A 24,472-nucleotide genomic window follows, 5' to 3' on the forward strand; every position below is an offset into this window, starting at 1 on the left:
AGTCCTTCGACTTCTAGTGTTGGTTTTGTTCGATGTGGGACAAATTAGTAGTTTTATAATTGACTGGGCCAAACTCTTCACGTAATGGGTCGTTCAGTCTTCTAACTCCTCGATTGCAAAAATAAAAAAAAAATACACAAAGTTTCTCAGATGGTCCAGTCTAACCATGTTCTTGTTCATGAGATATTTCATTCCACAACCCTAGAAAAAAAAATATCCAAAGGTCTTGACTTTGCTGTCAAATGTCAGAAGCTAAAACTGAAACATAACTCTTGTTTATGTAAGGAAACATCATTGATCATAAAACTTTTAAAAAACTGTGTTAATTACAAAGCAACGAATATAGGGAAAACACCTAACAGGGAATTAAACAAGTTAAGAAAAACCAAAAAAAAAAAAAGAAAGAGGTTTGCTAATAGACTTTGCTTAAATCATTACCTTGCTGGAATTGAGTCAAACTTGGAACATAATTGAACAAAAATGGTCTATATTCGTCTTTAAAAGCCACTTCCCTAACTTCATTGTCCTCTCCAACGATGGATACCATGTTTTTGCCATTTTGTTTTGCGTATTGAGTAAACACGAAGAGTTTCTTCTCCTCATCTACCAAGAATTTTACGTGGAAACTAAGTTCCACCTTCAACTGATCCACCGCTAATTGATCCACGACAACACTTTGGTCTTGTTACCAATCTTATTTGTCACCCATATCTCTGTCTTCAATGTATATATTCGCTGTTATAAGACGGAAAATTTATCTTCTCCAACAAGAGATATATAGACGTTTTGGTAACCATAATTGTTGGACATTAACTGCGCCCAATATGCCACTCGGCCCAACAAAACAGATTAATTGTGATTTGGGCCCGATGAAATGAGAAGGTCATTAACATTTCGCAGAGGGTAATCTCGGCATTTCGCGTTGGAAACCCTAAGGAACCATAGGTCAACAGTCGCCTATAAAAGGAAACAGCATTTATTGGGATCACCATCCTGACCCCCGCACAATACCCTGAGAGCAATACTTTGCATCGAAAACTGTTATTGTCTTTTGTGTAATTCATTTCTGCTTTCGAGCTCGTCATTATTGGCTTGTTAGTTTTCTTGTGAACTGACGAGCTCAATCTTGACTCATGTTAGTGACGACCTCACGTTTTTATCGTTAATAAGAGAACCAGCTTCACTCTTTCCCCTAAACTCTTATTTACTTAGTATTGTGCAATCCCCGGTACAAACAATTGGCGCCCACCGTGGGCCTAGAGTAGAGCGCTTCTTTTTGACGAATCAAGACTGACGGTCCGCATTTCCACGAAGATTCAGAACTCATGACGAATTCCAAGGAAGATCTCAACAACACTTCCGAACAACCAATGGAGCAACGATGGGGGCAAACGAGAATACGAACTGTCCCGCCTCCACCATCCACGACGACCTCAACCGAGGGCTCCCTGCCGAACACAACCTCTCTGTCAGCGCCCGACGCGCCCTCTGAGCCTCTCGTAGCTGCACACGCTGAAGCTGGACCTGCCGCAGACCAGCTGGTCACCAACGCCACCGCTCTCCTCAGCGCCACTCTCACCAACGTCGTCGTTCTCCCCAACGCCGTCCTCCCCAACGCCATTCTCCCTAGCGCCGCTCTCCCCAACGTTTTGCCCGTACAAAGGAGCGGGCTCAATGATCTGATGCAGGTCATTCTCGATCGGCTCGACGGCCAGGAAGTACAAACAAACGAATGACTCGAAGCAATTGCAGCTGCACAGGAGGCCTCCCAGAATCAGATCAGCAAGCTCCAGCAAAGGAAGAGCGAGCGACGAAACGAGAGCAGTCCTGCCGACAATCCTCCCCCACCACAACTATCTGTGGAAGATCGATATGATAGCCACAGACGCCGCCCTGTGTCCATAATCGTGGGATCCGTCGATAGACGCAGCAGAGAGGAGCCAACCGACGAGCAGCAGGAAGACCAAGACCAGCATAGTGGAAGTTCACCGACCCCAACACTGCGGACCCGATAGTCTGAGGGAGTTCTCAAGGACGAAACCATACGGCACTTAGAGATGATGGTCCACGAACTCTCCTCCAGAGTCCACCGAGCAACGAGCTCCGCTCCCAATCTTGATCAAGTGCTCGAGGAAGTTCAGCGTTCGTGTCCGTTACATTAACAAATTCAAGTTTAACCCGTATAATGGATTAGATGATCCAAAACCGTTTTTGACATCAATGAGTTTTGCAATTAGCTGAGCTCATTTCAGCGAAGAAGAGTACGAAACTGGCTGCTGCCAGCAGTTTTTCGAGAATTTAGCTCATGAAGCTTTAGGATGGTTCTCCCGGCTCCCGCCGAACTCGATAGGAAGCTATCACGAGATGACCACTGCCTTTCTCCAGCACCACTCCACGATTATGATTTGAGGTGCCTCGAACGCCGATCTCTGGAACATGTTCCAGTAGAACAACGAATATCTCTGCGACTTCATGGAGAGGTTTAAAAGAATCGTCTCGAAGCTCTTGATCGCCGACGATACAGCAATATCAGCTTTCCGCAATGCCCTTTCTCACGGCTCTCGATTTAGGGAGGACATCATAATCCACGAGCCTTTGATTCTTGATGATGCACTACACCGTGCTAACAGATACATCGAGTTAGACAAAGAAAGGGCATCAAGGAAGAACCGTCCAGAACCGCTGACCCCCAAATCGGCCAAAGGAAAGGAGAAGGCACAAGACGAGCATCACGAACCTCGTCAACATTTTGACAAGGAGTACGATGATAAGTTGGAAAAAGAAAAGAATGTTCAAGCATTTGCAGTTAGTAATCAAGATCCCGAAGCATCTTCATCAAAGCCTTGGAATAACAAGTGGGTCTGAGACCCATTAGGTAAAGGTGGCAAAAAATATTGTGAGTACCACAAGCGAGAAGGACATTCAACAGAAGAGTGCCGCACCATCCAACAAATATTGCTCGACAAATTCAAAGAGGGCCAAATTGACGTCGACATCGAGCGACGACAAATAACAGCCCACAAGGATAACCACTTCTTTAACCCTAAGAACAAAAATCCGAGTAAGCGGTATGACACCGCCCCCGCGCCACAACAAGGACCCGAAACCCTGCCCCCGCCCCCAGCATTAACCCATAAAAGGAACCCCAAGCCAGCTGAAGATGCGAACGCTCCAGCTCCGCACCGAAGAATAAATATGATCATGGGAGGTCTGGCGACTTACCAAGACTCGGTCCGTTCTATCAAAGTTTACCGGTGGGGATCAGAGGTCAAGCGAGAATGGTTAGCTCAAAGCACGGAACCTACTATGAACTCCGATCCAATCGTGTTCATCGAGGCCGACGCCTTGGGTCTAACTGGGCCGCACAATGATCCACTTGTGGTCGAGATGGAGATCGGTGAAAGCATGGTCACCAAAATCTTGATCGATACATGCAGCTCAGTAAACGTCATTTTTAAGGATGTGCTCATTCAAATGGAGGTCGACCTACGGACTGCCGAACACGATGTTCAACCTCTCACCGGGTTCGACGGTGACACGATGATGACGGTAGGCAAGATCATGCTACCAGTCTATGTGGGTGGGACAATGCATTGCATCAACTTTGCTATCGTCGACAAGCCGATCGTATACAACGTCATCCTCGGCACTCCTTGGCTGCATAAGATGAAGGTCGTGGCGTCAATTTACCACCAATGTGTAAAGTTCCCAACCTCTAGAGGAATATTTACACTACGAGAGGATCCGCTGGTAGCAAGAACTTGCTTCATTATTGAACGACAGCAACGCAACGCCCGGACATTCACCATTTCGGACTCAGCCGAGCGGCCAAATAGTCGTGTTCGCCCTAACACCGAATCAGTCATCCAAGTAAACATCAACTCTTCTGACGCAACTCGTTGCGTAGGGATCGGTGCCGACTTGCCACAACCTTCACTTGGAACATGAGCAATATTACCGGCATCGACCCCAGCATAACCTGCCACGAGCTCAATGTGGACCCGACATTCAAGCCTATCAAACAAAAGCGACGAAAGCTCGGTCTAGAGCGTACCGCCGCCGTCAACGAGGAAGTCAAAAAATTGCTCGAGACTAGGTCTATTAGAGAGGTTAAGTATCCCGACTGGTTAAGCAATCCAGTCGTGGTAAAGAAAAAGAACGGCAAGTGGCAGGTTTGCGTCGATTTAACCGATCTCGACAAGGCGTGCCCAAAGGATAGCTTCCCCCAACCACGAATCGACCAACTAGTCGAGGCAACCGTGGGGAACGAACTTTTATCGTTCATGGATGCATACTCGGGGTATAACCAGATTATGATGCACAAGAACGATCAGGAGAAAACAGCCTTCATCACCGATCAGGGAACTTACTGTTACAAGGTTATGCCATTTGGCTTAAAAAACGCTGGTGAGACCTATCAGCGCCTTGTTAACCGCATGTTTGCCGACCAGCTTGGGCAAACCATGGAAGTTTACATCGATGATATGCTGGTGATATCGACCCGTGCCGCCGATCACGTCTCGCATCTTGCTCAGTGTTTTGAAGTACTAAACAGGTACAATATGAAGCTGAACCCAGCCAAGTGCTCGTTCGGTGTAACTTCTGGAGAATTCTTAGGATACCTCGTCACCAAGAGGGGTATCAAAGCTATTTCGGCGCTTACCAACCTCCCGTCTCCACGCAACACTCGCGAAGTTCAACGCCTCACCGGGAGGATCGCTGCTCTGAACAGATTTATTTCACGTTCTACCGATAAGTGTCTACCGTTTTACCAGGTTCTTCGCAACAACAAGAAGTTTGAATGGGATGATAAGTGCGAGTCCGCCTTTCAGGAACTCAAGAACTATCTAGCTACTCCCCCCGTCCTAGCAAAGCCCGATCAGGGCAAAACTCTGTATCTGTACATCGCTGTCTCCGGCTCGGCAGTCAGTGGCGTATTAATCAAGGAGGACATGAGAGAACAACACCCAATCTTCTATGTAAGTAAAAGCCTTGACGGAGCCGAGCTCCGCTATCCCACGTTAGAAAACCTCGCCTATGCTGTAGTTATCTCGGCCAAGAAACTTCGGCCATATTTTCAATCCCACACTGTTGAAGTATTGACCAATCAACCCATGCAAACCATTCTCCACAGCCCCAGTCAATCAGGCCGTCTGGCGAAATGGGCAGTGGAACTCAGCGAGTACGACATCGAATATAAAAACCGCACCTGTGCAAAGTCTCAAGTGCTCGCTGATTTCTTGGTCGAGCTCCCCCCTGAACTAGAGTCCAGTTCCCCGCGAGAAGATAAGTGGACACTGCACATTGACGGTGCTTCCTCTTGACACGGCTCCGGGATCGCCATACACCTCGTTTCACCAACAGGTGAAGTACACGAGCAATCATTCCGGCTCACCTTTGCCGCCTAAAACAACGAGGCCGAGTACGAAGCCCTAATCGCAGGAATCAGATTGGCAGGTAGAATCGGGGTAAAAAGGATACATGTCTTCTCTGACTCACAACTGGTAACCCACCAGTTTAGCGGCGACTATGAGGCAAAGAACGACTGCATGGATGCCTATCTCAGAGTCGTCCAAGACCTATCTAACACTTTTGAGACGTTTGAGCTGAACAAAATTCCCCGAAGCGACAACGCACCGGCCGACGCCCTGGCAGTCCTCGTGTCAATGTCCGACCCGGACCTCCTCCAAGTTATCCCTGTCGAGAGCATCGATCAACCAAGCATCAATCTCCCTGCAAACGCCGAGCCCAATGTTCAAGATAAAAAAAAGAAAAAGATTATCGAAGATGAGACTTTCAGTGAACAAAATAAAAAAAAAAGAAACAGTTGACGGCACTCCCGTGCTCATGCTATTCGTCGTTGAACCATCGACAAGTGTACCACCAACACCTGTTGAGTGCTCGGCCGAGCAAGGATCCACGTCTATCGAAGAAGGACAAACGTCGTCGCCTCAAGAACAAGCGTCACCATCTCAAGAACAAGTTTCATCGTCTCAAGGACAAGCGTCATCGTCGCACGCCCAGCCCAACCCCGAACCTTGCGAACGACCACACGATTGGCAAGAAGAAATCCGTTGTTTTATCGCAGACGGCATCGTCCCCTCGGACAAGTGGGAGGCCTGGCGCCTTCGGACTTGCTGCGCGCATTACACACTCCTGGATGGCAACGTCTTCCGTTGGACAATATATGGTGCACTCTTGACTTGTGTCGGTCCCGAAGAAATCAATGATGTAATGAGAGAAGTTCACGAAGGATCCGGTGGTAATCACTCCAGAGGTCGCGCGCTCGCACAACGCATACGCAATAATGGTCATTATTGGCCAACCATGAACGATGACTGCAAGAAATTCGTTGCTAGATGCGAGAAATGTCAGCGCCACGCTCCAATCATCCATGCGCCAACTGAGATGTTGAGGACGACCTCTCCCCCATACCCTTTTATGAGGTGGGCAATGGACATCGTTGGACATCTCCCTGCGTCCCGTCAGAAGAATTACATTCTCATCATGACGGATTATTTCACCAAATGGGTTGAAGACGAAGCCTACGCAAAAATCGGAACAAACGTAGTCCAGAAGTTTGGATGGAAAAACATCATTTGTAGGCACGGAATTCTATATAAGATTGTCATCGACAACGGCACGCAGTTCACTGAGCAAGTCAACCCCCCCGTTATCCACAAGGCAACGGACAGGCCGAAGCGACCAATAAGATTATCATTGACGGACTAAAGAAATGACTCGAAGATAAGGAAGGTCTCTGGGCCGACGAGCTCGATGGCTTGCTATGGTCACATCGGACCTCTCCGCGCCGGTCAACAGGACGGACACCGTTCTCCCTTGCGTATGGAATGGAAGTCCTTGCACCAGAGGAAATTGGCGTACCGATATTAAGACGCTCTATGCTCGTTCACAATCACATTCTGAATACCAAAATGATTCTCGATACTCTTGACACTCTTGAAGAAGAACGCGACAAGGCATTTCTCCGAATTCAAAGCTATCAGCAGCAAGCTGCTAAGTATTACAACAAAAAAGTAAAGCCACGCCACTTTGACGAAGGCGATCTCGTCCTCTGAAAAGTTTTCGAAAACACCGCCGAGCTCAACGCAGGAAAGATGGGCGCTCACTGGGAGGGCCCTTACCTGATTTCCAAAGTCGTCACTCTCGGCGTCTACCAGCTGCTCGCCATGGATGGCACTCCAATTCCTCGTTCATGGAATTCCGGCAATCTTAAACGTTATTACCATTAGAAAAACCGCAAAAAAAAAGAAAAAAAAAACGCTCGTACTACCGAGCTCTCCCTTTGTAATATGAACTACGAATGCCTTGATCCCTTTTTAAGGGTACGTAGGCAGCCCGTTACAAGGCATAGCTATACCAAAAAAATAAAAACAAAAGTTATAACGCTTGAAAACACAAACGAGCTCTCTCGAACGAGCCCGTCTTAGCGAGATGTCCAGCTCTTACATCGACCCTCTGGCCAAGGGAACGATTTAAAACGCGTTCCTCATGGATGCAACGGTGAAATAATCCGCATAAATAAGCCAACCCAGATCGCATTCAGCTAGCAGGCGGTTAAATTTGTATAAGCCAAGTTCTTACTTGCACTCTCTTGCCAACCTCGTGGCACACACAGGGTAAGCCGGACACCAGAGCCGCACCTAAAAGGTACGATGAGCTCATCTTGACTACCACCCTAAACATTTGGTATTCGACACACGTAATAGGATAAGCCGAGAGACGTCTCATCCCGTAAAGTACAACTCGATACCAAGGATAGGAAAAACACAGTAACATTCTTATTCCATAATCCAAAAGCACACAAGGACAAAATCACATAAGCCAACCACGAAAGGCCACACTGAGCCCAAACGAAAATTAACGAAACAGACAAGTCTCGAGTACAAACTCAGTCTTCAATTCCCAGATCGGCATCGGAGGGTTCATCGAACTCAAGCTTGCCGAGCTTCACCTGCCAGGATTGGCACTCCCTCCGCAGACTTTCTAGCATGTTCATCGGGACGTCCGCACCCCTAGCAACCATCTCCTCGAGATATAAGCAGATCCCTTCAGCACGGTTGCTCTCAATGAAGAAATGGTCCGTGCATTCTAGCTGAATAATATAACAACGCAATATGTCGACACGAGTTCGGCAAGCGTCAAGCTCCGCACGACTTTCGAAGGGCCTGCTATCGATAGGCTCAAGATTGCCTTCTTCGAGATAGGGAATCTCCACTTCAGCCAATAACGCCTCACGACAAGAGCGCTCCTCTAACAAACGGTCCCATCTCCATTTCGGAACGAAGAATCCCTAGTCGATCATAGTCTCAAGATACCCAACAGTCCCATCCACAGGATGAAACTGGAAATGAAGCTCGAACTTTCGACGCGTAGCGAGAATGTAAGCTCTCAACCTCTGGATCCGAGCACGATAAAACTCAATCTCTGAGCGAATTACGTCACCGGATCTCACAGTGAGCCATTCCCGCGCCCTCCTCAGCCATGCCGACCTCGTCGTGACATGCATATGACCGATCTCAACTATTCCAAAACAAAAGGAGAGATTTATCTTAAAAACAAGAAAGGGTGGATGATGAAAAATGAGCAACTTGAAGACTAATGTATAGAACAAAGGCAATATTTTCGAGATGAAGTGACCAATCCAGTGATTCTCGAAAAACACATTCATAGAATGATCAACACATCATCAAAACCAGAGGATAAAACATAAAGCAAGTCTAGTCATAATGCAAAGGTCCGAAAAGCAAATACAGCGCCTAAACGGCTCAACATCCGCTACAAAACGGGAATAAGCTCCAACAATACAAGGAAACAACGGCAAGTCACTGCTCGACAGCATCCTGAGCGTCCGACATCACAGGCGCCCCTGCCGTGACGACCTCCTCCCTGATGGTCGCGGGAACCACAGGAACGGTCGTGCTCTCCACGCCGACCATAGTCTCTGGAAGAGCCTCGAGGTCGCTGTCCAAAATGTCGGTGATGTCGAAACCAAGAACCTTGTCCTCCCACATCGTCGCGTCAGTTTCCAACCCAAGCGAAGTCTTCGATGGGATGACCGTACCACCCTTCGCCAGCTCCTGAAGACAATCGTAAGTACCCGTCACCAGGCTCAATGTCAGAAGAGAATCGTTTGCTGCTCTGTTGTCAATGATATGCTTCCTCATCCTCTCAATATGGGTCCTGTAGCCAGCAATCTCAACATCCGCTTGCAGCTGCTGCAACTGCGCATCCTGAAATGCGTGGTCGATCTCGAACTGCTCGAGACGGGAGCGGGAAGAATCAAAAGAAGCCTTGAGGTCAGCCACCTGCCTCCTGAAACCGGCGGCTTGCTTCGTGAGAGCGGTAGAAACCCCTCGCTCCTTGTCAAGATCCTGGCGAAGCTCCTCAGCCAATTTCCTAGATGGCTCAGAGGCGCGAGAATCAGTAAGTTGTTTCTCCAGCTCGGCAATGCGACACTCGTACGAGACGACCATGCGGTTCACACCCCCACCATCCTGAGACGTAAGAAGTGAGGAATCAAGGCAGCAACTGGAAAAATTAACTCAAAACATAAAGAGAAATGCCAACCTGAAAGTGTTTCCGAGCCCATTGTTGATGAACAACTCGTCTTTTGTCTTGGAAGAAAAGGAGAACGAATCATCAATCTCAGTGGAATCACGCGGTATGCCATCCCTCCTAGATCTCTTGGACGACTCAGACTCAGGAATTACCACCTCGCCGTGAGAAGCTCTCTTCCTCGTCGGAGTAGGATGCCCAAAATCAGCAACAATGATCGCTAAGGCATCAGAAGTCTCGCCACGCGACTTCTTCTGTGCGCGCGAAGCAGCAGCAGGAACTGTGACAGCCCTCTTGTCTGCACGAGCAGAAACTAGCTCCGCCGACCTGACATCACTTGCATCTCGCTGCTCGGAACCAACTCCTACGACAGGATCAACCACCTCAGCATCTGCAGTGCGAGAAGAAGACCCAGCATCAATGGCCTTCTTAAACTGATCGGCATATCGAGGAAGACGAGTGTTAACATTTCTCATCCCTAAGCGTGGTAGGCCTAAAAAGAAAAACAAAGGTGTGACAACCTAATAACCAACAAGCACAACAACAACAAACGTAAAAGTATGTAGAGAATTTACGAGATCTCTGAGTAATCGAAGGCCAATCGAGCGCCCCTAGTGCTCTGATCTTCCTAAGATTATCGAAAAAACCTGGAGGATGAGCGCACAAGCGAACGACCGGATCTGCAAAACAACCAACACAAAGAAAGGGTCGGAAACCAATCAAGGAGAATCAAACAACTATAAATGAGAAACAATGAAGCTACCAGGAAACATGTTCCACTCAGTAGCGTAAAACATATCGAGACTATCAATTGAAATCTTGTCCAGCCTGACAAAGAAGAAATACCGCCGCCAATGACGAATCTTCTTTTCAGCCCCGACGACGATCTGGTGACCTGATTTAGCACTAGTGTAGAAGTATCCCGGACTACCTCGGACTTTCATAAACTTGGTGGCTTCCTCTAGAAAATGCACGTCAACCTCTACACCAGAGTTGGTACCAAGTATCGCCAAACCAGCCGCATTACAAATACCACCCGCAGAAAGCTGAGAGATAGCTATCATGCGCCTCGCGCAATAACGCGTCAAAAACTCTGGTAGAGGTAACTAAAGACCACATTCAGTAAAGTAATGTTCATAGAGCGTGATGAAACCAGCTGGGGGCGCCCAAGGACGCTCGTGGGACTCAGGAGCTCAAAAAACCAACCCCTCGGGCATCCTGCACCACCGTGCCATCTCAGCAATAGTATCTGATGTACACAACGAGGGACCATGATTAGTCGGACCAGCAGCAAGATCGACCTCGGGACCAATCAGAATGGCACCAAGGCCCATAACAGCTGAACTTGGACCGGCACCCTCGACCGGGGCAACATCCATAGGCGAACCACTAGAACTACCCTCGTTGTCTTCACTAAATTTGAGGATATCGTCAAAATCATAATCATTAGCCAAACTGTCAATACCGCGATCTCCACACTCCGCTCCAATATCAATATCGAAACCGTCAAAAGACTCCTTGTAACTAATACCATATTTTCTAGAATGTACGCGTTGGATCACTGCAATTGTTTTGCCACGCGCACGCGTTGGAGCAGGAGGGATTGGCGGAAACCGACCATCATCCTCAAACGTGCCGACCTCGCAAGGATCAGCCATACGACCTGCAGTGCCGATCTCGACTACACCCCTAAACCGTGTCTTGTGCCGACTTCCCATCATGAGATCGGTATCGCCATCATCAGAGACCTTGTTCGCATCATTCCGATCACCAGCCCGTTCCCCTTCACAAACATCTTGTTGATCTCCAACCAGTAAAGAGTTTTGACAACTGCCGACCTCGTCGGCGCCACGCAATCTCCGCTCAGGCTCTAGATTGTGCAGCTCAGCATCAGTGCCTCCCACGTCTAGATCGTCGTCAGTCTCTCGGGAACGCCCAAGACCGTAGTGCCGACCATCGATGTCGACCTTAAGTTCGTCCCCTGTGCCAACCTCAGCTCCATTCAAGCATAACACACTTTGCCGACCGTCAAGATCGTCTTCTGCAATCCCGTGAACATGAGGGCTCCAAACTGTCAGCCGCACAGATCTCGACTTGTTGAATCGATCTACACCTGCTAGATTACCGTGACAGCTAGAGCCAACCTCGGTCGCATCCTCTTGCCGATTCCCCTCACTCACAAGCTCGATCCCGCGAACAACCATCGATCTCGCCGATCTCGAATTGGTGAACCCACTGCCGAACTCACCAGCGCCAAACCCATTACCACTATTCATGATGCCGATCTCCCCTTTCCGAACCGCCGTACGCGCAGCGACCTCGACCTGACGGTCGGCAAAATCATTTCCTACGGTTGTGCCGCCCTCGTGAAGATCCATACTTGCGAACTCACCCTCCTCTTGCCGATCTCTTTGCTCGGAAACAATGCCGACTTCTCCTTTATCTAATCCGCCGACCCGATCCAGATTGGCACCTCGATCCTTATCTACAGGCACCGCCTGACGAAACCGAGCGAGCCTACCTGGACTCAATCCATCGAAAGCATCAGGAACGTGCCGACCTGCCATTCCCGACCTCAAATTGCCAACCACGAGTTCGACTTTGAATGGCGGCTAGCTAGGGTTTTGAGAGGCAATTGAGCAAAGAAGAGGAAAGTAGAGAGAGAAAAAAAAGCAAAAACATAAAAGTAAAAGGATAGAGAGAGAAAGTTACCTTCTTAATGGAGTGGAAGAGAAGAAAAAGAAGATGATGGGGGATACATAAATAAATAAATAAAATGGAAATTTTACTGTCAGGATCCGTCACCTCGATCTGCGACTTGCTCTTTTTCGGGAAATTCATCGAATATCGCACTCAAAGTAAAGACTGCTGGACATTCGAAGAGTGTCTCGAAAGACGAGCCTGGCATTTACAGAGGAATCACTGTAGTAATTTCGTTCCCCAGAAGCAATCCGAGGCAATCTGTGCCGAGCAGACATATTAACAAACAATTCGAGTACGCCCGCTGACCGCAGAAGAACTACCGCTCTCCGGACTTAGGGGGGACTATTGTTGGACATGGACAGTATTGAGAGCAATATTTTGCATCGAAAACTATTATTGTCTTTTGTATAATTATTTTCCGCGAGCTCGTCATTATTGGCTTGTTAGTTTTCCTGTGAACTGACGAGCTCAATGTTGACTCGTGTTAGTGATGACCTCACGTTTTTATCGTTAATAAGAGAACCAGCTTCACTCTTTCCCCTAAACTCTTATTTACTTAGTATTGTGCAATCCCCGGTACAAACAATGATATTGAGACGGGAGACAGTGACGTTCAAATCTTTTGTTGTGTAATCAAAACTGATTAAGAATAATACGCAAAGCTGTGTCTCTTTTTCATCATCTCTAGCAAACCAGTAAGTCTTTCCCTTCAAAGACACGTTCCCAATGTACATATAGGTGCAGTCCACTGTGACATCAAGACTCCTCCATAGATTTGAGTTTATGTCATAAATTTCGAATTCTGGGTCACCATAAACCTTGTAGCTCAATATTTTGTAGCTATTATTGCCAGATTTTTTTGTCTTGGTAGGATCCAAGAGCATAGGTGCAGGTGTAGCCACTCAATGTGTGTTGGATCCACTTGGTTTGACCGGTACACGGGTTCCATACCACGAGCATAGCATCTAAGCTGACGCATAACAATAAGCCGTCAGAATTGTAACAGTATTTAGAGATCCTGAGATCTAATTTTGAATAAGGGTGTATTAGGCTAAGTTCACCAGTGAACTCTATAGGTAAAATTCTGTGGAGATTGATGTTGATCGAAGAAAACCCAAACTTCTTCAACATGAGAATAAGAGATTGCCTTGGGGCTTTATGAAAGTGTTTTCTTGTGAATCTCATGTCGTTGAATAAAAGGTTCCATTGTTTGCAAGTAAATCGTAACCGTTGCAATGATGTAGCCGGAACGCGGCAGAATATCTCCTCTAACAAATCCTCCGGAAGTTCCGACATCATCATTGTGATCTCCGAAGGAAGAAAGTGCCGGTGGTTTTGATTCTTGTTGTGTGTTTATGTTTTTTTTGCTTTATGCTGACTGCCTGACCAGACGAACTAATAAAGTGTAGAGAAAAATGACTTTAAAAAACATAAATTTTATAAAAATGTTAGATAACAAGCGAAATATTTTGTGAAATTGTTTTAACTATCAGAAAATTTAAAATTATAAAGATAATGCCGATGAATGGTATATATTATTTTTTTTGAAAACGAGATTCCCACTAATTTATTACAATTCATATAATATTCATAATTTAGCAACCTAGCTGGTTGAACCAATTTCAATCACTCTTGAAGATACATCCAATGTTATAGATGTTCCCTATCTAGTTATCAAAATATATACAAAAAAAAAATAACAGGTATATTAATCCGTGCTACCATGCAAAATAATATAACAACCAATATTATAAATGTTCTGATTTTTTTTCCTTATGTAATCACAAAGGAAATACGTTGGGATTTCTCTCCCTATCTAAATTTGATGGAAAAAATATTAAAAAACTATATGTATTATTTATATTTTCAAATATGCAAGTTATGTAGGATATTATATGTTGTATATTGCATTTATCATTGTCAAATATAGAATATTGATATGATATATACATATATATATATCTAATGTATTATCTATATTTTCAAATATGAAAGTTATGTAGGATATTATATATTGTATATTGCATTTATCATTGTCAAATATAGAATATTAATACATATATATATCTAAGTTTTTCCATATTGTCTAAGCATATACAACAATAGTGTTATATATGTTTATTGTTTGTATTTTCTGTAAAATATTGATATGATATAAATTGAGCTGATTTGGTTTTCTCAAATAAATTGAGTTTATTATTTCAAATTCAAGTTAATGTTGTTTTGATATCAATACAGTAAAAGTCATTGGTTTCTCACCATGTGATGACACATCAGCTTTTCAATGAAGCTGGTGTTACACATCAATTAAATTATCTAGCCAATTAAAATATTAAAATTAATACACATCTGCATCAGCTTTTTTCAAAAAACATTTTTAACTTTTCAAAAGTAACCAGTTAAATTTAAACAAATAATACATTCCATCATTTTGAAAATTTTGGATGACAAATGGTTTTCAATTACTTCAAAAAAAAAATAATATAAAGTTATATCTATATATAAAAAATGAACATATATTATCTAGATTGTTTTCTGTAGTTCATACCATTATTAATTTGGAACTTTTAAAATTTTACTTATAACCCATTGTTGATTTCAATTATTGTGAAGAAAAAAAACTGAAAGTGAAGTTGATGATAATAAATTATTAGTCTCTGATATGCTCAAATTTACCCTAGAGCTACTCTCTCAAATTAAGAGATCAATTGTAGTACTTAGGGATCGTATCCACAAGGACTCTAGATCACACAATAGATTTAATAATCTTTTAATTATGCTAAACAGAAATATTAATTTAAAAGTAATGCAAAAACATAAATCAAAAGTGTTGTAAATTCAGGAATTAAAAACGCTAGGCCTAGGGAATTTCTCAGGAATTTATGAAATATTAAATCAATTAATAAATTAGGATTCAAGCAATTAAGATCAGATCTAGAACTCTAAATTCTTTTATAAAATAAATCAGTTTTCACTGCAATTATTATCTAAATTTAAAACCAGAAAATTCAAATCTCTTTGCAAAATTCTAGGTAATAAATCAGCTTTAAAAACAAGTTTATATTGTTCACAAAATCACTAAATCAAATCTCTTTGCAGAAAGTAATTTTGCTCATCAAAAGGTTTTATCAGAAAAATTAATAATATTCTCATATCAATTTATTTTCCTAGGTATTAATTCTAGGTGATCAATCAAAAATTAATATGAAGAACAACCTAAGATGAAGATCTAGAAAGATAAAGAATTCTAAAAATAACAGATCTAATATATCATAAAAACCCTATGAAAAACCCTGAACCTAACAAGAGATCTATTCAGACACGATTAATGAAACAAAAACCATGGATAAAATAGTTATAGTTAAATTCAAAAGAGAAGAACAAAGAAGTTTAGAAAAATTTCTCTCAATAGGGCTGAGTTCTTGTCTCTCCCGAAAAGCTCTCAAGGTCTCTCTCTCAAAAGGTGGCAGAAAATAAAACTTGAAAATAACTTAGGTCTAAAACAATGACCCAAAAATCCTATTTATATTCCTAAAAACGTCCATGGACTAATGATGCAAATATGGAAGATTTTGGGGCAACTTTGTAAATCTTCAAAACTTGTGAGAAAACTTCCGATTCTTCTGCTGGATGATGTATCAATCGACACCATCACTTGCATCAACCGATGCAAGTCTCTGAACTTGTCTCTCAACTTCACAGCTTAGCCTCAATGCGTGAATGTGCTCCAAATCCTCCTATTTAGCTCCATTATGCTCACATCCATGCTAAATCCTATAAAGACTCAAAAGACTACAAAAATACCAAAAAAACTCTATAAATAAGACTTATATCATGGCTAAAAACACCTAAAAACCATGATATATCAACTCCCCCAGACTTAGCCTTTGCTTGCCCTCAAGCAAAACATAAACTTAGACCTGTGAAAGAGGTTTGAAAACGCAGAAACTCATTTTCTTTTTAAAGTAATGCCATGATCATCCAAACCATAATCCATATGCTTAGCAGATAAATCCAAATCAAACCACCATGTACTTCTCCGTTGACTTTCGTAGCATCCCAAATTCAAACTAAATTCCATTACTTCCTCCATAAGCCTTCATCGGTGGGTTTCATCAATTCAATCAATGTTAAGAACCTTCTAGAATCATTCCCGTACAATACCATAACAAGCAAGACATATCTTTTATCACATGTGGTACTCTTTCTCTCCCCCAGACTTATTCTATTCTTATCTTTCTTTGAGTTTTGCTTTGCTTTTTTTATCTTCTTCTCTTTTTTTTCTCAATGTTGTAGGCGAATAATGGGGTCATCGGTAATTTACCTACCCCTCGCTTCCAAGCTTTGTGTGAACATTTGACTCAAGAGTAGAATAATAAGGTCACAGGTAATTTACCTACCTCTCTAAACTGATAAAATCATTTCATCTTTAATTCACTCTTTTTTTTAAAAAAAAACAAAGCTCTCAGGAAAAATATTTCAAACTTTAATAAGGGAGAGGAGTACCATTTTTTTTTCTGAAATCTTACTTGTCAGGTATGAACAAGGAGTCAAGCTCTATGAACATCAATCTCCTTGATGAGGTAAAAAGAAAAGTACAGAAATTACCTCAGGCTTTTATGGATTCTGTTGGAAATTTGGATGTCTCTGGTTCACTGGTCAGCCTTTGGATTTTTTCATTAGTCGGATTTTGGACTCAATCTGCAGCATTAATCAACCAAGGCAGTACACTAAAAAGAAAAATCATAGTTCCCAACAAAATTTTGACTCAATAAAACCATTTTTTTTAAACCCTCAAAAACAAAAACGTAGTTAGTAACTGACTCCCCAAGACTTAAACAAAATTGTCCTCAGTGTTATCAAGTAAGAGATTGGCAAAGAAAAACAAACAAAAACGAATAAGTATTGAAATTGTGAACAAAATCGTGTTACCAAACTGGATGTTCTGTGTCGACCGATGCTGATGATGTGTCGGTCGATGCACTCTGCAGATGCAGAGAATTCGAACATTACTCCTGAGTTAACTGCGATTAATTTGTGTTCCTCTCACTCCTGCATGTTAGCACTGCTAAGAATCACTCAAACACAAGATTAAACGGAACATGATAGATAGAAGGTCATAATTCAATACAATTTCAAACTGACTCAAAGCAAGAATAAAAATGACTCAAAGTGGAAAAGAAAAACCTATGAGTGGGCTACCTCCCACTAAGCGCTTGTTTTCAGTCATTAGCTTGACTTTGTCGGATCTCAGGCATCCGGTGGATCGGAACAAGGCAATGAATGCTTCCGAGAGAATGTCATCTTCATCCAAGATGGTGTGTAGGCAGTAGGTGCATGAGATCTGCCAAGGATGTGAGGAACCGGACCAGGGCGGAACTTAGGTATGAGTGGATTCCTTTTAAGTCCTGCAAAATCATCAACAGAAGAAACAAGCGCTGTACGATAATCTCGTGGCTTGGTTAACTGCAAAACAGTTTTTGTACCTTTGAAAGTCTTATTGATGATAGGAGAAGGTTTGGGTGAAGGAGATGCATACCTTGGCCTTACCCGTGGCTTCTGGACTGTGGAATGGTGAGATTTCAGCTTAACAACTGGTCTAGGACTTGTAGCTAAGGAATCAACTCGAGTATCTTCGGTTTTGGACAAGTCCGGATGTTCTCATGAAGGTGTGTCGATCGATGCAACAGCTGCATCGGTCGATGTTGTGTCTGCTACTCGTGTCTCTTCGACGATTCTGCAACTTTCCTCAGCAATTTTCTCAACAGTCTCCATCTCTTGGACATACCCAGCAGTAATGTCTTCATGAAGCTCTGTGATCAGGTCAGAAACAACCTCCACAGAAAATGTCTGACCATCAATAGTAGGAATCATTCTCAGCTTATCCATCTCAAAGTTCATGACCAAATCATCCACATTCAGAGATATGTGTCCCTTCTTCACATCTATGATGGCACCAGCTGTAGCCAAGAAAGAACGTCCTAAGATGAGAGGATCACTAGGCTCTTTGTCATACTTCAACACCACAAAGTCAGTGGGAATCATGCAATCTCCATTCTTGATTGGAATATCCTCTAAGACACCTTCAGGAATCCTTCTGGAACGATCAGCTAAGATAAGAGATACCATAGTTGGCTTAAAATCTGTCATCCCAAGTCTCGCAGCAACAGAATGTGGCATCAAGTTTATACTAGAACCGAGATCGCAAAGAGAGTGAGCAAACCGTGCTGCAGAAATAGAACAATCAAGTACAAAGCTTCCAGGATCTGGTAACTTCTCTGCAATCCTACTTTGAGTCACTGCACTTACTTCCTTAGATACAACCACTTCTTGCTTCATCTCCTTCTTCCTCTTTGGAGGCTGATTCAACAGAATTGAGCTGACATCCTTGGTTAGCAAAGCTCCTTCCTCAGGACTCAAACCATTGGTGACCATCCGCTTCACATATCTCTTAATACCAGGAGAAAACTTGACAGCATCAATCAAAGGCATCTCTATCATCACCTTATCCATCATAGCTTTGCATCTAGCTTCTTCAATCTCCTGCTTAGACCTCCTAGGCTTAGGAAAAGGGACCTTAGGCTTGTAAGCTTTTTCAGAATCGATCGGTGAAACTGGAACAGAAACCGAAACTGTTTGCAGGGGGTGTCGATCGATGATGATGTTGTGTCGATCGACGTTGGATGGTGGTTGCATCGATCGATGCTGCTTTGTATCGGTCGATGCAACATCAGCTTCCGGATAGTTGTCTTCTTCCTTCACCGAAATTGCATTACAAACATGTTTGGGGTTCGACTCAGTTCTTCCAGGGATAAAACCTTCTTGCCTTTTAACAAACCCAACAATCTGAATAACTTGATTCTCTAGCTTCTTGACATGAATGGTTAATGCATCGATCTTCCCGTTCAGCTCAGTGTAGACATTGTCAATCTTCCCATTGAATGTTACTGTCAACTGCTCTTGACCTTGAAGGATCTGCTCAAGCATAGCCTCCATTCTACTCTCAGAAGTCTGTGGAGGTGGAGACTGATAAGAAGAATTACCATAGATCCTTGTAAAGTTGTTGTTCTGCTGTTGCTTCTGGTAATCCGGCTTAGGAGTATAGCCTGAAGAGTTCCCACTGTAAGGTCTGTTGCTCTGCTGATTTCCAAACTTCTGACCCTGATACCCAGCTCCATACACATAGTTGACATCTTCTTCTGTAGTCTCTGGCTGTGGCTCAAAAATCTCAACATTTTCAGCAAAATGGACAGACTTTTTTCCCACAAGAAGATTATGAACTAAATCTAGCTTAGCATTAACTGAAGCTAGCTGATTTGAATCATGGCCTTCATGTGCCCTTTTCCGCTCTAGGTCTGCATTCTTGGTACTGTTGCTTGATGTTAGCCTCTCTATCAACTTTTCAGCCTCATCTGGGTACCTTGTCTTGAATTTCCCATCACTAGCAGCATCCAAAGCCATCTAATACCTCCAATCAATCCCGCAGAAGAAAATACTAATCAGTTGCACCTCTGAGAACCCATGATGCGGACAATCTCTCTAGTATGCTTTGAACCTTACCCAAGCAGTTTTGTAAGATTCAGCTGGTCCTTGTCTAAAGGTGGAGAGCTTAATCCTCAGCTCATCAGACATCGCATCATCATAGAAGTAGTTCAAGAATGCCACCTTGATGTCATGTCAGGTTGTCAGAGATCCCGGTTTGAGTTGTCTTAGCCAATGAGAAGCTTCCCCAGCAAGAGAGTAGGGGAAGAGCTTGCAATAGAGATATTCCTCTGTGACTCCATTAGCCTTGATGCTTGTGACTATATCCTGAAAATGCTCAATGTGGTCTAGAGGCTTCTCATGCGGCAAGTTTTGGAATGGTCTTTGTCCAACAAGAGCGAAGTAAGCAGGCTTCAGCTCAAAATCATTCCTTGGAAAGGGAGGAGGGACAATTGTGGAATGGTTCTCATAGAATAAGTCTGGCCTATTGAAGTCCGCAAGAGTCTTCACAAGCTCTCCATTGTCGTCCCCCGTCGCCTCTGAACATTCTCCGCATCGGCTCTGGCATTGCATCGATCGATGCCAAGGTTGCGTCGGTCGATGCCTTCTTGGTTGTGTCGATCGATGCCATCGTTGCATCGCTCGACGCCACGTGCATCATCCTCAACCACAACAAGTTCTTCCTGAATAACTCGTCCTTCAGCATCAAGTTTCTGGCCTTGCTCGTTGTACACATGACCCTCATGATCTCTTAAAACTCCAGCCTCATCAGGTCTCAATATGATTGTATTGGCCATCTTCGCTAACTTGGCTGCTTTTGTGTTATCACGCTCTAGTTGTCCTAACTCTTGGTTTGTAAGCTTAACAACTAGACCAGTAGGATTTTTCCTGGTGCTAGGCTTAGGTATGTACCTGAAACACACAAGAGAAAAGAAACAAAAACGTGTGAGTAAAATAGAAAAATAAAAATTTAGACAAAATCAAAGACTTTAATCTAATGGTGAATCAAAAGAGTCCCCGACAACGGCGCCAAAATTTGATATGCTCAAATTTACCCTAGAGCTACTCTCTCAAATTAAGAGATCAATTGTAGTACTTAGGGATCGTATCCACAAGGATTCTAGATCACACAATAGATTTAATAATCTTTTAATTATGTTAAACATAAATATTAATTTAAAAGCAATGCAAAAACAGAATTCAAAAGTGTTGTAAATTCAGGAATTAAAAACGCTAGGCCTATGGAATTTCTTAGGGATTTATGAAATATTAAATCAATCAATAAATTAGAATTCAAGCAATTAAGATCAGATCTAGAACTCTAAATTCTTTTATAAAATAAATCAGTTCTCACTGCAATTATTATCTAAATTTAAAACCAGAAAATCCAAATCTCTTTGCAAAATTATAGGTAATAAATCAGCTTTAAAAACAAGTTTAGAATATTCACAAAATCACTAAATCAAATCTCTTTGCAGAAAGTAATTTTGCTCATCAAAAGGTTTTATCAGGAAAATTAATTATATTCTCATATCAATTTATTTTCCTAGGTATTAATTCTAGGTGATCAATCAAAAATTAATATGAAGAACAACCTAAGATGAAGATCTAGAAAGATAAAGAATCCTAAAAATAACAGATCTAATATATCATAAAAACCCTATGAAAAACTCTGAACCTAACAAGAGATCTATTCAGACATGATTAATGAAACAAAAACCATGGATAAAATAGATATAGTTAAATTCAAAAGAGAAGAACAAAGGAGTTTAGAAAAACTTCTCTCAATATGGCTGAGTTCTTGTCTCTCCCGAAAAGCTCTCAAGGCCTCTCTCTCAAAAGGTGGCAGAAAATAAAACTTGAAAATAACTTAGGTCTAAAACAATGACCCAAAAATCCTATTTATATTCCTAAAAACGTCCATGGACTAATGATGCAAATATGGAAGATTTTGGGGCAACTTTGTAAATCTTTAAAACTTGTGAGAAAACTTCCGATTCTTCTGTTGGATGATGCATCGATCGACACCATCACTTGCATCGACCGATGCAAGTCTCTGAACTTGTCTCCCAACTTCACAGCTTAGCCTCAATGCTTGAATGTGCTCCAAATCCTCCTATTTAACTCTATTAGGTTCTCATCCATGCTAAATCCTATAAAGACTCAAAAGACTCTAAAAATACCAAAAAAAAACTCTATAAATAAGACTTATATCATGGCTAAAAACACCTAAAAACCATGATATATCAGTCTCCACCAAATGATCCTCAATGTATTCTCGTTGTTTTAAATTTGTAGATTTTGTTTTTTAAGTTATCTTTAAATTAGTTCTTCTTCTAAAATGAAAAATTTATTGAAAACCAAGATTTTTAGTTGAAATTATGATTTATAATTTGTTTATTTGTTTACTTTTTTTTTATGTTTGTGTTTGTAACTGATATATATATATATATATATATATATAAATAGTGGTAGCACAATTTGAGAAGTGACCTTAGTGCAATGGTCAATGGTAAGTCCTTAATGTACAAGGCACCATCACGGAATCAAGTCTCACTTTCTACAAATGTAGAGATTTAGCTAATGACCGACCTACTATTCAGTGGTTGATAAAAAAAAAACTTAGTTCTATATATTTTAAAGCTAAAAAGTGTGTACCAATAAAATTAAGATAAATAATACACCTCATTTTTATACTAAGATTTTAAAAAGTCTAGAGAGACATCCTTTAGTCGATTATATCAAAATAAGAAGACATGTTTATAAATAAAAGTGATGTATATATATATATATGTATATATATATTTTTGTCTACATTTATAATGTGTGATTGATTGCGTTGGAGTAATAGTCAAATCAATCTTTGTTAGTATTTTGCTAACATTGAGATTGTGGTGTTTTTTATTTATATCATTAGTCTTGAGTTATGAGATCGATTAATAACTTTAAAATTTCCAAAGAAGAAGTATAACGTAATTGGAAAAAAATTATATTAAATTATCATTGTCTAAAATAAATTATTAAGCTATTTTAAAATAATAAACTATTGTTACTTTTGTTTATTTAGACGTTTAAAAATAATGGCAAAACAGTTTCTAAAATTCTAATCATCAGTTTTTCTCTGTAACTTCTCAGTCTAAGAAACAAAAAGGAAATAATGATATAGGGATTAAATCGTAATTAAAGTTAGCTATCCATATTTCTTTATTTCCATATTAACGAATAGGAAATCAGACAACGGCTATAATTAGTCACTAATCACAGTAATTAAACCAACTAAACTCAAACGAAAGACACAAAAACCCTAACTTTAATGTAAGCAGTATTATATAAGGCAAGAGAGGCTCTCTCATTATCATTCTCTGTCAGTTTCTAGTCTCTCTCCAATTTCCTTTTGCCTCGCGTCTTTCAGAAGAACTTTTTTTGTTCCTTTTGTAAAAAATTTCAGAAGAACTTGAGTCTCCGGTACGATCAGAATGAGAAGTATGTATCACGACGATGTTCATCCCACGACTTCAGGGAAGAAGATGTGGTCGAATTTTTGTACGCTGGTGGATGCGGCAGTTATGTTATCTGAAGAAGAAAGCCTTGAGAGAATCTTTGGTCTCTTTCCGAGAAAAACAAGGTCGTCTGTGGTGAAGAGAAGATACCAACAACAAATTCTAAATAGAGCTTCTACGGCTTCAACGCTCATCGATCTTAATGAGTTCCCTATTGAATATGAGACCGAAGACTCGCAAAACCAACTCCCATGGCTCTCTTCTTCATGTGTCACCGCCGCTGATTCCGAGACGAAAACCCTACGAAACCCTAGTTCTGAACTCTTACTCTTGGCTTGCTACAAAACGGCTGAGTCCGAGAAGACGGAGATGATCAAAGACTCACTAAACCCTAATTCCCCATGTTCTGATCTGTCTTTGTGCTTAGTACCGGGGAGCACAAGCCGCAAGAGACGTGCCGTGGAAGAGAGAAAGCGTACTGGTGGATACAAGAAAGCAAAGGTTGCTCCTTTATCACCGACGGCGAGAGACATGCCTGAGTGGCTTGTCAAGGCTATGAGAGATATGAACGGAGCCAGAGACGCTAAACTGATCTTTGAGAAGACTCTGTTCGTGACTGATGTAAACCCAACACAGAACCGTCTCTCAATGCCTTACAACAACTTACACCGAAACGACTTCTTGACGCCTGTGGAGTCGAGAATCATAGACGAAGACATCAACCACAATAAGAAGATTGGAGTGGGAGCGATTCTCGTGGATCAGTGGTCTAAAAAGTGGGGTGTGATGCTGAAGAGATGGGAGATGAAGAAAGATTCTGGTAAAGAAAGCTGGAATTACAATTTGATTTGTGGGTGGAACGACATCGTTGAGGCTAACGGATTGAAAGAGGGAGACAACATCAGTCTTTGGTCGTTCAGGTGCTGTGGAATCCTCTGTTTTGCCATGGAACAGAGTAGCTCTTCCCTTGCTCTCTGTCTCTGCTAAGTGTCTTGTGTCTGAGTTGAGACTATAACTCGCACAGAGATCTGATTTCAAGAAATTCTGGAGGTTTAGTAATCTCTTAGAACTAGGGTGTTACAGTAACACTGTTACTAGGGTTGTGATCTTATTTGTAACTATTGATTACTTGTTCCTTCTATTGTATCAGATTATGAACTTAGAAATTTGACATGAATCTGGTTATTTGTTTGGTCTTACTTTAGTTA

The 24,472-nt window shown here is 42.2% G+C and overlaps 2 pseudogenes across 1 annotated transcript; one reads left to right on the top strand and one right to left on the bottom strand.

Annotated features, from left to right (window-relative positions):
• Positions 1-412: 412 nt before the first annotated feature.
• On the bottom strand, positions 413-13,584 carry LOC109130842 (putative F-box protein At3g25460 pseudogene; annotated as a pseudogene).
• A 9,591-nt stretch (positions 13,585-23,175) lies between these two features.
• On the top strand, positions 23,176-24,452 carry LOC104766455 (B3 domain-containing protein At5g24050 pseudogene; annotated as a pseudogene). Its single transcript, XR_015591683.1, has one exon. The product of XR_015591683.1 is annotated as a B3 domain-containing protein At5g24050 pseudogene (transcript).
• Positions 24,453-24,472: the final 20 nt, after the last annotated feature.

This window comes from Camelina sativa, chromosome 19 (genome assembly GCF_030686135.1).
Source record: "Camelina sativa cultivar CO46 ecotype springtype chromosome 19, ASM3068613v1".
Taxonomy (NCBI): Eukaryota; Viridiplantae; Streptophyta; class Magnoliopsida; order Brassicales; family Brassicaceae; genus Camelina; species Camelina sativa.